At 35.1% G+C, this 18585-nt stretch overlaps 1 long non-coding RNA gene and 1 pseudogene across 1 annotated transcript; one reads left to right on the plus strand and one right to left on the minus strand.

Moving 5' to 3' along the window:
• Positions 1–119: 119 nt before the first annotated feature.
• On the minus strand, positions 120–870 carry LOC130053491 (uncharacterized; annotated as a pseudogene).
• Positions 871–5132: 4262 nt separating this feature from the next.
• LOC125673809 (uncharacterized) lies at positions 5133–7629 on the plus strand. The gene is made up of 2 exons (XR_007369773.2): positions 5133–5283; positions 6831–7629. It is a non-coding gene; the product is annotated as an uncharacterized LOC125673809 (long non-coding RNA).
• The last annotated feature ends 10956 nt before the right edge of the window (positions 7630–18585 follow it).

Raw genomic sequence — 18585 nt, forward strand, 5'->3', positions numbered from 1 at the left:
GGACATTAAACAGGACAGTGTGATTGTGTACAAATATCCCCGATTCCACTAGTTTAAAAGAAAATATACCCAATATCCTAATTGATAATCATGTTTTATGTATCTGCTCTGCTTTTCATCTAATAAATTCGTTGCCAGTAGTTGACACTGAGGTCTAAATGACTGGGCATCAGGAGTCTACTAGTTGAGCTTGGTTGTGTGGATCTCTTGGGTTGCTGAGGTCGGCAAGTTGCTTGCATATCACCAGACCTAAAACTGGTGCCTATGTTTTATGCCTGATGTAGGGGTGATTTTGTGAACATGATATGCATTCATGTTTATATTGGCACCGATATTTGCTACATTGCCCCTTGTAATTAAAATCATAACACTTTAGGAACGATGCCTGGCTGTAGGAAGACTGGGTGGTTGTTGTACTGTGTATGTACATGAGCCATAGATCTTGGTCAACAACAACAAATGAAAGGGAAGGGTTAGCCTCCTTCTTCAACCTAAATTGAACATCATAATCGCGCCATCCTAAGGTCTTAACTATACTTGCTCCCAGTCTAATGGTATGGATATATTTAAATAGTTGGGCCCTGCTCTCAGGATGTGCTGAAGCATATATTGACGCATAGATGAGGAAAGCATCAGTCAAAACCTGTATATCGGTTATGACCTTGGCTTTTGACTTAGAGGCCAAAGTAAGGCTACCCTCTTTCATGGAAAAATATTTAGTATCATCGTTGGGATCAACCCCTCAGAATTTTCAAGCAACAGCTCCAAATTGATATATTCCCCGTTTACAATTTTGTGTTTCAATCTATTTGGCACCATGTGCCCCAAATCATTGTCATAACTCTGCGTTTGAGCAAGATAGTTACTAGAAAATATCTCAGGTTCTGTACCTGTACTCGGCTCATCCTCAGGCATTCTTGGCAGGAGGGGCTCTATGGGCATGCATTGAGACTGCCTGGATATGATATCAGCCACGACGTGCGACACCTGAAGCAATTGCTCGTTGGGAAATGGCGTTGTTGGGATCTGGGGCTCCGTGTTTGATGGTTCTCTTGCTAGTTGACTTGGGGCGGGAACTAAGGTAGCGTTGTCCGACCCATCAGTACCCCTAGGGCGCCTCCTCGACTTAACTGCGGGCGTGGGTTGTTGGTTCTTCCTCTTTGGCATTGTCAATATTGCTCGTTGAGTAATGCAAATACAAAAACAAGAAACTAATAAAATTAATTAATAACCTTATGTCACAGGATGTGAAAATTGGAAGTTGAAGATTTGAGCCACGTGTAGTCGCCAAAAAAAAAGAAAGGTTAAATCCGAGTGAAATCTGCAAATTCTGTGGACATCGGAGAGTTTAAATGGTACGAGTACCTTTTTAAAAAATGCTACCACATCGCACGAGAAAATCGTAAAGACAATCTTTTAAACGAATAATTTAGTGTTATAAATTTTCAGCGGAGAAATCTCAAACACGTCTTACCTTGAATTTGTTTACAGACGACTGACGACTTTGCGTATGACGTCACATTTTTTGCTGTGTTCGGCTAATATCCCGAAAATCGTGACGTGGATGACTGTAAGAACCCGGAGTAGTGCCCTTGGGATGCCGGAAAATAGCACAGTAATAAAAAATAAAAGCTCCGTATCACTTTGATAAATGTGGTTAAATCACAATATTTTGAGAATTGTTGCCGTCGGCTCGTCCGATGTTAGAATGAAGAGATATGCGTTTCATTACTACAGAAAATAAAGACATGTAAATATGGAACACATATCTCTTCATTCTAACATCGGACGAGCCGACGACAACATATAATTGGAAAGGATTCTTTGTTAGCAGACCTGTTTTTATATTCCTCTGAAGTAGAATTTATTCAAAAACTTCTACATGAGAAGAAAAATCCTATTGTTGTGGCCTTTAATTTAACATTTAGATATATCAATGACGTTTTATCTATTAACAATAGCTTTCATTCATATGTTGAGTTGATATATCCCAGTGAACTCGAAATAAAAGACATCACAGAGTTGTGCACTTCTGCTTCATACTTAGATATTTTATTGAAAGTAGATATTAACAGCAAACTAACAACTCAACTCTATAACAAACGGGATGATTTAAGCTTCCCCAACGTCAACATCCCATATTTATGTAGGAATATTCCATTATCACCTGTATATGGTGTTTACATCTCTCAACTGATTCAATACGCAAGAGTTGGTTCTGTGTATGGTCAGTTTGTAAATCAAGGCAGGCTACTGACAAACAAGTTGATGGTGCAGGGGTAGAAGAAGTCTCGTTTAAAGTCAGCAGTTTGCAAATTCTATGTTCGTTATAACGATCTAGCTTGCCAACATAGTCTTTCATAGGGTCAAATGCTGTCTGACGTGTTTCATTCGGATTTTAAAACCGTTTTTGGCACACTGGGTTTGACTGGTCGACAGGGAATGCTTACTCATCCTAGGCACATAATTCCACCTCTGGTGTTTCCAGGGGTTTGTGTTTGCCCAACTCTCTATTTTGTATTGTTTACAGGAGTTATGAGATTGATTATCGTTCGTTATCGTCATCATTCATTCTAAATGTAAGGTGTAACTACAGAGTGAAAATACAGTTATATTGCATTTTCTTATATCATTTAATAAAATGCTAGTTCTAAGCTATTCATTTTTAATGAAAAATGTAAAACTAATCCCATAGTATTATAAATTGAGAGTAGTGAGGTACAGTGTGAAATATATGATACCATTTGAGAATATTTAGCCAAAATTCCAGACGGAGGTCACAATGATGGCGATGCATTTTTTGTCATCATGCATCAACTGATCAATTTTGATAGTCTCCATGACGTGAAATATAACACGATATAAAAATAACATACGGATAACGACATACGGAGGAAAAGTCAGAACTATAATACAATTTTTGCTGACATAGAGACCTTTGGAGAATCCCTGTTGAATTTTCAAAATGAAAATGGCGTCCTCGACAAATGAAAACTCTTGCCGAAAACGAAAGCGGTATTCCATTACTAGACTTCGGCAAATCAGTGGTACATGTATTACACTACATTACGGAGATATTATTTATCGCCATACATTTATTATTTTCGCCTATTGCACATTATAGTTTGACAAAACGTGCTACCACGTGGAAAGAAACCACATACAATGCAGATATTTAGTTTAATGAGTAATATCACGATAAAAGATAAGCACAGGCATTGTCTTGGGAATAGAAGAAACTTGGACATGCTAATGAATTTAAAAACTGTAGAGTAATTCCAAAAAAGGCATGAACGATTATTTCTTATTTTAAGTAACAGTCCTTTTCTGTCATGCAACTACATGGCACCTAACGTTTTCAGCACATGCTATGTCTTTATTGAAAGGAAAAAAAAATAGTCATCATTATGGTTGAATAACCTTAAAGGAAGAAAATATGATGACGACCCAGATACATGCAGTATAGGAACTCACAAAAAATATGACACATATACGAATGTTGAGTAACAAGGCTGTAACGCACTTAGAAAAAATGAGCAAAGAGAATGAAAATAAGTCTATCTGAACGAGCGCAGTATAACCAAACAGTCGGAAATATTAAAGAAATGATATATGTTAACCGTTTACAGAAAGAATAAATTCATGCAGATTGTGTAAGTCTTCTAAAGCTAATCAAAGAGGTCAAGTTTCCTTTGGAAAATATTTCCTTTAGGTCACTAATAGGGGTGGCAATATGGCATGATCTTGATTTTACAAAGCATATGTTCTATTCAGAGGAGAACAAAAGGTTTTCAAGAATACATTGAATGCTATTAAACTCTATCTAGTCTTTGTGACATCATAGACAGTTGCTTCTTCAACAAAAATGGAAAAAGGAAATATTCATATCTAGTGATCAGTAATCCAAATAATGACTTTGTTAAGCACCACTCCTGATACCACACACAAGTTCCTCATTGAAAATATTTGCATGGTCGTTGGTGATCAGGTCTTCTAACAGTCTGTTGAAATTCCGATGGACATGAATTGTGCTCCTTTGTTAGCTGACCTGTTTCTATATTCATACGAAGCAGAACTTATTAAAAACTTCTATCTGAGAAGAAAAAATCTCTTCTGGCCTTCAATTCGACATTTAGATATATCGACGACGTTTTGTCTATTAACAATAACTTTCATTCATATGTCGATTCGATATATCCCTGTGTGCTCGAAATAAAGGACACCACAGAGCCGTCCAACTCTGTTTCATACTTAGATATTCTATTGAAAGTAGACATTAACGGCAAATTAACAACTCAATTGTATGACAAACGGGATCATTTCAGCTTCTCCATCGTCAACTTCCCATATTTATGTAGTAACATTCCATAATTATGGTGTTTATATCTCTCAACTGATTCGATACGCAAGAATTTGTTCTGTGCATGGTCAGTTTTTAAATTGAAGCAGGCTACTGACAAACAAGTTGAGGTTACAGGGGCTTCAACAGTCTCGATTGCATTTCGCAAAGTCTATGATCGTTATAACGATCTAGTTCGTCAATACGACCTATGATTTGGTGAAATGCATATCTTGTTTGGTAGTTTGCAGATCTCACTTCAATGTAGATGTATTGCCTAATTTGCATATGAAAAATAGGAGTGATATGTTATCTAAAGTAATAGTTTAAAGGTAAAGTATTCGAAATTAGAAACACACAATGGATGAAGACCTGAAAGTGTACGCTGCCCAAATAATTAAGTGTATGTTCTTTTATAACTAGCAATAAATAGCATACAGTGACTTTGAAGCAAACTATTCAGAAAAAAATATTGCAAGTATGCATATCGATATGCATTCATTTCTATATAATACGTCTGTCGCAGTTTCAGAAATCCAATTCATTTGCAAATTCTGTCCGATCGCGACACGATACTGTTATACCACGTATGCGAGATCGAAATTGTATTGATTACGAGAATATCGTTATACAATGAATACAAATCAAAAGTTTCATCATTTAAATTTATATTAGCTACATTTGATTCCATGGAAAGTATTATTCATCGATTTGTGTAAACAGAGATAAATTACCGAGCGTTTCATCTAAAGTGCCCGTTGGTTTTCTCTGCAAAGTATCCATTATGCTATACACCGTGTAAAAGACAGATGCATCAAAATAGATCCGTTATTTTGTATTCTATTAATAGGATATACCTCATCTTACAGTGCTCTCAGACGAGAAACACGCAGTAAAGGATAAGACGTTTTGGGGAACAATTGGACAACAAGTGAAATAATACGGTAAACGTTTATCGTTTTATTTTAAAATCTATAATTCCATAGCATTCATAAGTTTTGATTGTAGATATTGAAATAAGAATTTAAGTAATCAGTGCACTATTTATCTATACAGGATTTTTACAATTACTGTACACTATTTGTAATCCTCTTCACCAAAACGATACTTAAAAAAGAATATTTTCTTTCACGTTATCTTATTTTGAGAAAGGCGTTAAAGAGGGTTAATAGCTGCCAAAGTCATGTTTACTGATTAATACCAAAAAATGGATAAAACGGTCATAAGATAATCACCACTGACGTTTTAGTATTCAAGCATTACGTAATCTTTTGGTGCACTTTTGATATTAAAATTGATTTCGTTTCTACAGAAGCACGGGTGAAAACATTATTGTATGAATGCAAGGTGAAGATAACGAACAGTGATCAATCTCATAACTCCTACAAGCAATACAAAATAGATAGTTGGGCAAACACGGACCCCTGGACACACCAGAGGTGGGATCAGGTGCCTAGGAGGAGTAAGCATCCCCTGTTGACCGGTCACACCCGCCGTGAGCCCCATATCCTGATCAGGTAAACGGAGTTATCCACAGTCAAAATCAGTGTGCCAAGAACGGCTTAACAATCGGTATGAAACACGTCAGACAGCATTTGACCCAATGCGAGGTTGTATGGACGAACTAGATCGTTATAACTACCATAGAATTTGCGAAATGCTGACTTCAATCGAGATTGTTGAAATCCCTGTACCATCAACTTGTTTGTCAGTAGCTTACCTCGATTTAAAAACTGACTATATCCAGAACAAGCTCTTGCATATCGAATCAGTTGAGATATATAAACACCAGATGCAGGTGATAATGGAATATTGCTACATAAATGTGGGAAGTTGACGATGGAGAAGCTGAAATCATCCCGTTTGTCATACAGTTGAGTTGTTAGTTTGCCGTTAATGTAGAATGTAAATAATTCAATGTGGAGATAATTTACAGAATTTTCGTAAAAATCGATTGAAGATGGCTTTTTTTCTCTCATTATTTTTAACGCATTTCAACATTTTGTATCAGAGCCCAGAGTTGAAAAGGATCTACGTTATAGTCGACAGCTAAGCATATAATGATCCATTCCAAAATTTGGCTTTAAGTACTGGGAATTCGAAATCAGAAAATCATGGTTCTAAGAATTCCACATATTTTATTGCCAAAGGATTAGGCACAAGATATACAACTTAAACATTCTTCTATAATTAGAACAATTTTGGAAAACGGTGCAAGTTTGCGTTGCTGACTAATGTTACATCTAATTGTGTATGATATATCTCGGTGTTATTAGTGCATGGGGCAAAACATTTCTTTCTATATCAAAAAGTTATCTAACGTGCATCTATTTCCTTTGTAATAATTCAGAATGATAGCAGTGAAGTGCTGTGAAATAGCAAACCTTTTTGTTTTAATATCGATATAATTTCAAAACCCCTATCATTAAAAAACATCCTAAAATCAAGTTTGTTATCGTTGAATAATTTTCAATGCGTTTGCTGTTTTCAGTTGCAGATCGCTCAACATGGCTAGCTGTTCAAGAATCTTTATATTCCTGTTCATGAAACTCTTGGATCTTTTTCTGGACTGGAATTTTTACTTAGAGATCGAAAAAACCGACCTTATTGCCCAAGAATTAAAATACTGTATTCTTGGTTTCGCCATCCTTGGATCGCTGTTATTTATGGCAACGGTATTCAGCAAGTATGTCGACGTCACTTCGGAAGACGATCTCATGTATAACAAAGAAATGAATGACGAATGGGATGCATTTCTTTCCTTGCTATCCACGTTTTTTGAAGATCTTCCACAAATCATACTAGCACTGGTTGTTGCACTTAATACGAAAAGTTTGCTCTCTTTTGTTCAAATTGCAAAGGCCATTTATGGAATTATTGAACCGATGATCCAGATGAAGTTGAATGAGAGAGAGTACTCGAAATTGAGAAAAACTACTTCTACCAAATGGTACAAAGACGTTGAATGTTTTGGTCATGTCGTCATCATGATCGTTTCCTTTATTTTGTTCATAGATCTTCTCTATCATCTCTGAAGATATCTTTTATGAGAGCTTAATTGACAGATAATAGTATACCGTCTAAGAAAAGGGCCCACAAGAAGGTATTATATACAATTATATATAAATGAAACATGTATAAGAACAGTTAAAAATAGATTGGTTGTCACCAGCTTTAAGTGTATGCAATGTTTGTTAGTCTGTTGAAAAGAGTACGTAAAATGTATTATATATACTGATTTTTGATGAAAAATAATGTGCATGATATTACAAATAAAAACACGACTTGTATTACAGCGTTGATTAGTTTTTCAATCAGAAATCGGACGCTAAACATGTATTAATTAAAGAATCTGCCTGATAGATAAAAACCAAAAAAAAAAAAAAAAAAAAAAACAAATAAAAAAAACAAACAAAAACAAAACAAACTGGCTGTAATAACAGTCCTTGACCCATTGTAGTGAATTACAGACCCAAACAACGTTTACCAATTTATTCATATAACAGCAATGACACATTCGGGATATACTGAAATGGACAATATTGGCCGCATGTGACAATTTTGTGGGGTTACTGGGGAGTCGCCCAGTGAGCCAGTTTAACTTAACTTGTAAGGGGTACACTGGGGGGCCCGAGTAAAACATTCACTGCCCAGACCTGAACGGACGCCAGCGTTCTAATTAGGTAAGCGAGACCCGCCCTTCTCACACTGTTTCCTGCAGTGCTACCTGTTATGTACATCATCATGTTGGACATAAGCCGCTAACATGCATCAGACTGTAGCATCCCCTCACTGAAGTGAAGTGGATGTGGCCCCAACCGTTCCCGGTGGTGGCCCCACTATTAGTTTACTTGTTTTAACTTGTACGATTTTAGTACTGTAAATTGCCCCCTGCTTTAGAAGCAGATGGGAAACAACCAGGTTTTAGGAGCAGAAACAGTCATCACATACCATTACCGACTCCCCAGTTCGGAGTGGAATACGTAAGGATTCGTAAGAAAAATCCGTGAGTGTGAAGGTACCATTAATTTTGAAGCTCTTCACCGGCAATGGTGACGTCTCCATATGAGGGACATATTCTTAAGCGGGATGTTAAACAATATAGAATCAATCAATATTTGTAGTTCATGAATTATGGCACTTAATTATCAAATTCACTGTGAATTTTTATATATTTTGTAATTACTAAAGATGTTTATGAAATCATGAAGAATTTTCAAGCAATATGACAATTCTGACACCTCCCCATTTTGCATGACATAATATCGGGGTACATACTGTGAACTCGGTGAGGGTTGAATTCTGTTGTCCGATAGAGCTCTTCTCTTGGGTTTTCAAATTCTTATTTTATTGGACTTCAATGAAATTTGACAAACTTGCTCACGGTCACATATTCTTCACTTTATTTTCAGTCATTAAATGAACAGTGCTTCAATCAAGCAATCATTCACGGAATGTACTGATATTATAGTTAGATCTAGTGTGTGCTATGATTTATTTTAGGGGTCACATAAGACACATTGGTTACTATATCACCATAAGGTCATTTGAACTGCATCAAGGTAATATATGGAATCAGGAATGACTAGAAAGACCACCACCCCGTAATGTAATGGTCAGTTTCTTTCTGACCAGGCTGTAGTAAATTTAACTGATCTTGAAGACCCTCTTTTTTCTTTTGTAGACAAGAAATATTCTTGGAATGAACAACAGATGACAGAGTTTAAAGAGATGCTAGAAGACATGCAGATTGTTTTTCTTTTGACACTGTGTGAAAACTTAATGCCTTTCTTCACCATACGATGTACTATGTATTAAGATATATTTGATCTGTTTATTGATTTGTTTTGATATATGTACAAATAAATTGTGTATCTGAAAATTTAATCTTGAATTCAGTAAATCAGAAAAGACAGAAATACTTGAATTAAAAAAATTAATCAGTAGAGAGGTAATGTTATGAGGTATGAGTAATTATATTGTTATTAGAGGTAATGTTATGATATATGGGTAATTATGTTGTTATTAGAGAGGTAATGTTATGAGGTATGGGTAATTATGTTGTTATTAAAGAGGTAATGTTATGAAAAATGGGTAATTATGTTGTAATTAGAGGTAATATTATGAGGTATGGGTAATTATGATGTTATTAGAGAGGTAATGTTATGAGGTATGAGTAATTGTTGTTATTAGAGAGGTAATGTTATGAAATATGGGTAATTATGTTGCTATTAGAGAGGTAATGTTATGAGATATGGGTAAGTATGTTGTTATTAGAGAGGTAATGTTATGAGATATGGGTAAGTATGTTTTTATTAGAGAGGTAATGTTTTGAGATATGGGTAAGTGTGTTGTTATTAGAGAGATAATGTTTTGAGATATGGGTAAGTATGTTGTTATTAGAGAGGTAATGTTATGAGGTATGAGTAATTGTTGTTATTAGAGAGGTAATGTTATGAGATATGGGTAAGTATGTTGTTATTAGAGAGGTAATGTTATGAGGTATGGGTAATTATGTTGTTATTAGAGAGGTAATGTTTTGAGATATGGGTAAGTGTGTTGTTAGAGTGGTAATGTTATGAGGTATGAGTAATTATGGTAATAGAGAGGTAATGTTTAGAGATATGGGTAAGTGTGTTGTTATTAGAGAGGTAATGTTATGAGGTATGGGTAATTATGTTGTTGACCATGTTGATGTAATGATGTGCATATTTGGATGGTGTTATGCCCCTTTCACTTACACCCTCTGTCTCTAAGTTCTTCAGGGTAGCATGCTGGTTATCAATGTTGATGTGCAGCTTGTACACAAGTAACTCTGTGTGATGTATTGTATATCTTACAGTATTACAATGGTCAATGAAATTTTAGGATGGGCATATAGAAATGGACAGATAACCATAAACAAACTCCTTTTTGTTGGGCCTTAGTTACGTGTAGTACATATAATTTCAGATAAATGTTGTGTCTAAGTTGCGTGTAGTGCAGACAATTTCAGATAAATGTTGTGCCTAAGTAACGTGTAATGCAGACAGGTTCAGATAAATGTGTCTAAGTTACGTGTAGTGCAGATAGTTTCAGATAAATTTTGTGCCTAAGTTATGTGTAGTGCAGATAGTTTCAGATAAATGTTGTGCCTAAGTTATGTGTAGTGCCGACAGGTTCAGATAAATGCTGTACCTAAGTTACGTGTAGTGCAGATAGTTTCAGATAAATGTTGGAGTTACATGTAGTGCAGATAGTTTCAGATAAATGTGCCTAAATTACGTGTAGTGCAGATAGTTTCAGATAAATATTGTGCCTAAGTTATGTGTAGTGCAGATAGTTTCAGGTAAATGTTGTGCCTAAGTTACGTGTAGTGCAGACAGTTTCAGATAAATGTTGTGTCTACGTTACGTGTAGTGCAGACAATTTCAGATAAATGTTGTGCCTAAGTTATATGTAGTGCAGACAGGTTCAGATAAATGTTGAAGTTACATGTAGTGCAGATAGTTTCAGAATGTTGTGCCTAAGTTACGTGTAGTGCAGACAGTTTCAGATAAATATTGTGCCTAAGTTATGTATAGTGCAGATAGTTTCAAATAAATATTGTGCCTAAGTTATGTGTAGTGCAGATAGTTTCAGGTAAATGTGCCTAAGTTACGTGTAGTGCAGATAGTTTCAGATAAATGTTGTGTCTAAGTTACGTGTAGTGCAGACAATTTCAGATAGATATTGTGCCTAAGTTACATGTAGTGCAGACAGGTTCAGAAAAATGTTGTACATAAGGTACATGTACTGCAGATAGTTTCAGATAAATGTTGTGCCTAAGTTATGTGTAGTGCAGATAGTTTCAAATAAATGTTGTGCCTAAGTTATGTGTAGTGCAGAAAGTTTCTTGATTTTGGGCCTAAGTTACAGGTAGTACAGATAGTTTCAGATAAATGTCGTGCCTAAGTCACATGTAGGGCAGATAGTTTCAGATAAATGTTGAAGTTACATGTAGTGCAGATAGTTTCAGATAAATGTTGAAGTTACATGTAGTGCAGATAGTTTCAGATAAATGTTGTGCCTAAGTTACATATAGTACAGATAGTTTCAGATAAATATTGTGCCTAAGTTACATGTAGGGCAATATTTTCAGACAAATGTTGTGCTTAAGTTACATGTAGTGCAGACATTTTCAGACAAAGGGTTCAGACAAATAAAAAAATTAAAGCATTAAAGAAAAATCTAACTTAGATTAACGTGTGAATAGAGTATTGATAAACCTATTGCAACTATTACGAATCATAATAATATGAAATAAATTTATTATAATTATGATTAGTTGCAATAGGTTTGGTTTATCAATACTCAATTCACATGTTAATCTAAGTTAGATTTTTCTTTTATGCTTCAATTTTTTTTTTGAGAAATCATAATTTATAAAATGCATACAGTATCAACATACCTTGAAATGCAAAATTTTACAGAATTAATCATGTAACTTGACAATTTTAGGTATGGTACATTAAAAATAGTTGATGTATCCCAGATAGAATTATCTTTCCTCTCAGAATATCAATTTATCTTAGCATATATGTAACTTATTTTAACAATGTAGTAATGAAATAGTAGTACTTTACACACAGAATAATGGGTTGCAATTGTTGCCGACTCTTATTTTGTACAATATGTATTGCAGAATAGTTTGTGCTGCTTAAAAGAATAACCATTTTATTGTAAATAATGAAATCTAGCTTATCAACTCCAACTAAAATCAACTATGATGAATAAACCAAGACGAAGGCGCAAGTGAGCTTTTCTGATCAATGCTTTCCGTTGTCTGTCTTTGGAGTTGTTGTCGCCATAAACTTTTCACTTCCTCTTCTTCTGCAGAACCACTCAGTCAATTCCAACCAAACAGATGATTTGATCTGTTTATTGATATATACATATTTATACATAAAGATATTACTTACCTGTAAATTCATCTCGAATTTAGTATATCTGGAATGAAAGAAGAAAATGAGAGAGGTAATGTTAATAGACCTTGTCACAGTTGATGCATTGTTGTGTATATAGCACATATTGTGTCATTGTTTTGTGTAAAAAAGCTGACATAGAACGTGTATTGGTTGTTTGGCCATGTATGGAGCTTCCATGAAAACTTCCTGAAAATTTAAACAAGAGAGCCTGTCAGCCAGTACATTAGATTTTCCTGAAACATGTTTAGCTCTTAATTGGATATTGTATTGCATTGACACTAGTACAAGCCGTCGTAACATTTCATAAGTTTATGTTCTTTTCCTGACTGCTTATTGATAACATCCACTACCGCCATATTGTCAGATAGAAATTAATAGACGTTCTTGTTTTGAAGTTCCCGACATAATATTTCTAAAGCATTTACAATTGGGAAAAGTTCTTTAATACATATCTGATATTGTGCAACTGTATTTACCACTTATCAATTGGTGATTGATTTTAACAATATGTTGCGCAAATGGTTTCAGAATTTAAAATAAATACTTACCTATTCTTAATATTCAAGTATGAAATTCAGAAATGATATAAACCACATTTCATTCGGAAATCTCTGTATTCAACTGTGCTTATATTTATGTAGAGAAATGTGAAATATCTAATGATATTTGCAACTATAATTATAAAGAATTCTTTGTTAGCTGACCTGTTCTTATATTCCTATGAAGCAGAATTTATTCAGAAACTTCTACATGAGAAGAAAAAAACTTCTTGCTATGACATTCAGTTTGACATTTAGATGTATCGACGACGTTCTATCTATTAACAATGATAATTTTCATTCATATGTCGATTCAATATATCACCGAGAACTCGAAATACACTACAAATTCGTCCACTTCTGCTTCATATTTAGATATTTTATTGATAGTAGATTCGATACGCAAGAGTTTGTTCTGGGTATGGTCAGTTTTTAAATCGAGGCAGGCTACTGACAAACAAGGTGATGATGCATAAGTTTCAACAGTCTCGTTGAAAGTCAGCGTTTCGCAAATTCTGTAGTCGTTATAAAAATCTACGTGTTTCATACTGATTGTTAGGCCGTTCTTGGCACACTGATTTTGAGTACGGATAACGCCATTTACCATTATATGAATCATGATGGGAGTGGTCGGTCGACAGGAGATGCTTACTCCTCCTAGGTACCTGATCCGACCTCTGGTGTGTCCAGGGGTCAGTGTTTGCCCACTTTTTTATTTTGTATTATTTCTAGGAGTTATGAGATTAATTACTGTTTGTTATCCTCAGCTTTCATTCTAAATTTAACTTCTAACTACAGAATTACAATACCGTTGATTTGCATTTCCTTACATCATTCAATGAATACATCTAGTTCTAGGCTATTTATCTTTAATGAAAAATGTAAAACTAATCCAATAGTATTATAGATTGAGAGTACTGAGATACAGTGTGAAATAAATAACCTAAATACCATTTGAGAATATATAACCAAAATCCCAGACGGAGGCCACGAGGATGGCGATGTCAACATGCATCAACTGATCAATTTTAATAGTCCTCATAACGTGAAATATATGACTTAGATACAAAAAAAAAAACAAAAAAAAAAACAACAACCCCAAAACAAAAAGCAAAAACAAACCGAAAAAAAAACTAAAAAAAAAAAACCAGGGGGACGGGTGAACATGCAGTTAACGGCATACGGACGGAAAGTCAGTACTATAATACAATTTTGTTGACACAGAGACTTATGGATAATCCCTGTTGAATTTTCAAAATGAAAATGGAGTCTTCGACAAATGAAGACCCTTGCCAAGTGAAATATTCTTGAGAGAGACGTTAAACAATATTCAATCAATCGATCTTTATTTTATGTGGTCTCTATATACGTGACAGCATGTTTTATCAAATTATAATATGCAGTAGGAGAAAATAATAAATGTATGGCGATAAACAATTTATTATTTTACATACATATAAACCTCCCTAGGTAGAGTAATACATGTGCCACTGATATTTTGCGGAAGTCGACGTCACCACTGCCGGTGAAGGGCAGCAAAATTGAGGCCCATGCTCGACGCTTATGGCCATTGAGCAGGGAGGATCTTTACTGTGCCACACCTGCTGTGACACGGGACCTCGGTTTTTGCGGTCTCATCCGAAAGACTGCCCCATTTAGTGCTTCTTATGACAAGCACGGGGGTACTGAGGATTTATTCTAACCCGGATCCCCACGGGATTAAAATAACGATATTTAGTTAAATGGGTAATATCACGATAAAAGATAAGCATGGGCATTTCCTTGGGAATACACGAAACTTGGAAATGACAATGAGAAAAGTGTAGAGTAATTCCAAAAAGCATGGCTCTTATTTCTTATTTTAGGCAACGGTCCTTTTCTGTCATGAAACTCCGAAATAATATGACACATATACGAATCTTGTGTAACAAGGCTGTAACACACGAAGAAAAAAATGAGCAAAGAGAATGAAAATAAGTCTATCTGAACGAGCGCAGTATGACCAAGCAGTCAGGAATATTAAAGATATGATATCTGTTAACCGTTTACAGAAGGAATAATTTCATGCAGATTGTGTAAATCTTCTAAAGCTAATCAAAGAGGCCAAGTTTCCTTTGGAAAATATTTCCTTTAGAATGCTGTTAGGGGTGGCAATATGGCATGATCTATATTTTTCAAAACATATGTTCTATTCCGAGGAAAGCAAAGTGTTATTAATAATACATTAAATGGAATTAAACTCTGCGATTTTCTTTTCTTTGTATAAAATCACAAATACTGGGCATGTGTCTTATTTGCGCATCTCACTTCAATATATTGCCTAGTTTATATATGAAAACTAGAAGTGATATGTCATCTAAATTGATAGTTTAAAGTTAGGGTATTCGAAACAATGTGGATGAAGATCTAATAGTGTACGGTGTCATTAAGTGTCTGTTCTTTTATAACTGGCAATAAATAACATACAGTGGCTTATTAAAGCAGAATATTCCGAAAAAAACATTGCAAGTATGTAGATCTATATCGATATGCATTCATTTTTATATAGTATGCCTGTCGAAGTTTCAGAAATGTCAATAAATTTGCAAATTCCGTCCGATCACGACACAATACTGTTGTGCCATGTATGCGAGATCGAAATAATAATAATACCATATTTATATAGCACCCTTTTTATACACTATGTACGCTCAAAGGTGCTTTACAATGAATATATACCTTACAACAGAATGTTATACACATAATACGTAGAAAATAAATAAAACATTAAAAGGCAATGATATAAAAGGCGTTATCACATGTAAACAGTCCGTAGCTGTACCTATCCTGATTGTACATAAAAACATGAAAACACATGATATCATAAATATGCTACATAAGAATAAACATCAGTTTCAGGGCGTATTAAAATAATAACAATAATGAAATACACACACAGCATATAATGTATCAGGTATAATACATTAAAACATAGATTTTTTTTTTATATATATAAAACAACTCAAGATGGTACTCGAAAACTAGGACATACAGTCAACAAACACGAATGACTGAAATAATAGAAACTAGTCCTGGAAAACTTTATGGAAAAAAGTATTTTCAGTGACTTCTTGAATGCACACAGCGTTCAACAGTCCCTTACATGTTCTGGAAGGGCATTCCACATTTTTGGACCTATTGTTCTAAAACACCGATCCCCGTACGTAACAGTTCGACTTTTAGGAACAACTAGAGTGACCGATTGTTTTTATAGACCTAAGATTTGGGGTAGGCTTATATACTTCTAGTAATCGTTTGATATAAGTTGGGCACTCATCATGTAAGGCTTTATTAGTATAAGTAAGTATCTTATATTGTTTCCTATACTGCACAGGTAACCAGTGTAGTTCTCTTAGTATTGGAGTGATATAGTTGTAACGATAGGTCCTGGATATGAGACGTGCGGCAGTGTTCTGAATATATTGGATCTTGCTCGGGACTTTCTTTGGAACACCAACCAGGAGAGCGTTACAGTAATCTAACCTTGATGTAACTCGGGAGTTCACAAGAGATGTAGTTGCTTCTATTGTTAAATATTTTCTGATGTGGCATATTTGCCGCAACTGTGCTTACCAAGATCTGCTGACAGAGTTCACTTGTTTCTCCATATCCATCTTGGAGTCAATCATGACACCAAGATTTGGAACGCAGGTTGAAGGATTTGTGAGTCACCTACTGTTACTGAAATGTTTCTAATGAGATTTGCATTACGACCAGATGCATACACAGTGACTTCGGTCTTATCCGTGTTGAGTTTCAACATATTGTCATGCATCCAAAACACGATGTCCTATAGACAACGCTCCATACGATGTAATGTCTCTGCCTGTGTAGCTATGTCCGTAGGCTTAAAAGACAGATAAAGCTGAGAGTCATCAGCATAAAAATGGTGTTCAAGTCCATGATATCTACATATGGAACCAATTGGTTTTGTGTACATTGTATAGAGTTTTGGACCCAGCACTGATCCTTGCGGCACACTGAAATTCATTTTAACTGGCCTTGATTTGGCACCATCTATGCAGACTGTTTGGTGACGGTCACTGAGGTAAGATGATATCCATCCTAGTGATTTGCCTGTTATTCCGAACAGATGTTCAAGTTGGTGCAACAGAGTAATGTGTTCGATAGTGTCAAATGCAGCGGAAAGATCCAGCATCACAAGTATAGTGACATCATTTTGGTCTAAAGATTGCAGTATATCAGTTTGTGCCTTCAGTAGTGCAGATTCCGTGGAATGGAACTGCCTATATGCTGACTGGTGTTCTTCATGAAGGTTATTTAATGTCAAATGGTCTTCAATACGGGAGTTCACTACCTTTTCCAGAACCTTTGAAGCAAAAGGTAAATTGGACACAGGTCTATGGTTTTTAAGAGTATTTGGTTCAAGATTTGCTTTTTTCAGAAGAGGTCTTATATGTGCTTTTTGAATGCTGCTGGTACACTTGCAAATTTAAGCGATAGGATTATAATGTTTGTCAGAATTGGTAGAAGTTCTTGCAAACAAGATTTTAAAAGTCATGTTGGTATTGGGTCTAGCTCACACGATTTATTAGGTGAATGCTTGATTATTCTCTTTACCTCCTCCTCTGTAACAGAAGTGAACTCCTCCAGGAGATTCATGGCCTTGTTTACTTCTGCCTCGAGATTGTCCGTACATATTTCAGGCTGAGACTTTGAATTTATATTATCTCTAATACACTCTATTTTATTTATGAAAAAGTCACTGAAGTCTTGGGCAAGCTCACATGATGCTTTGCCAGATGGTAGTACAACCTCACTGGGACCTTCCAACAAATACTTTTTCACTTTAAATAGAGTCTTTGGGTCTTGCTGACCTGATGATAGTTTTTCTGTTTAGTAATTTAGTCTAGCCTGTCTGAGCAATTTGTTATTTGAGCAAATTATATTCATTACGAGAATACCGTTATAAAATGAAAACAAATGACGCGTTTCAACATTTAAATTTATATTAGCTACATTCCTTGGAAAGTATTATTAACCGATTTGTGTAAACAGAGATAAATTACCGAGCGTTTCATCTAAACTGCTCTTTGGTTTCCTCTGAAAAGGTATATATTGCCTATACACCGTGTAAAAGACGGATGCATACATGCAAAAATAGATCCGTTATTTTGTATTTGTGAATAAGATATACCTCATCTTACAGTGCTCGCAGACGAGAAACACGCAGTGAAGGATCAGACGTTTTGGGGGATAATTGTTCTGTTGTAAAATTGATTTTCTCACACATAATAAATTATCTTCCCATATCGGCGTTTTTCATGCTCAACCCCCCCCCCTCCAATACTCTGGGCATGTTTTTGTGAATAAATCTTAGTGAACACTACATTGGGATGTTTGCATATTGGTAAGACATATTGTATTTTTCAGATTTTTTTCATAATACAATTTTTAAAATAAATTTCTGATGTAATTCAGCGAATCTTTCACATGACTCCACCCTGATCTAGACAATTTTCAGTTTGTATTACGCGTGGATGCTTGCATGTAAATTGGACAAACTTTGCCCTAATGGTTCTTGAAAAGATTTCTAGAAGAATGATTATGCTATTCTTATGTAAAACTGTATAATTCCGTTGTGGTCCTTCCTATCCTTAGCGATCAATATTTAGATATTAATCTTATAAGATTCGATCAGGATTTAGATATTAATGTTATAAGATTATTCATCAAGTTGTGGCTTTTTTGGTCTAGTGAC

Source organism: Ostrea edulis, chromosome 3 (genome assembly GCF_947568905.1).
Source record: "Ostrea edulis chromosome 3, xbOstEdul1.1, whole genome shotgun sequence".
NCBI lineage: Eukaryota > Metazoa > Mollusca > Bivalvia > Ostreida > Ostreidae > Ostrea > Ostrea edulis.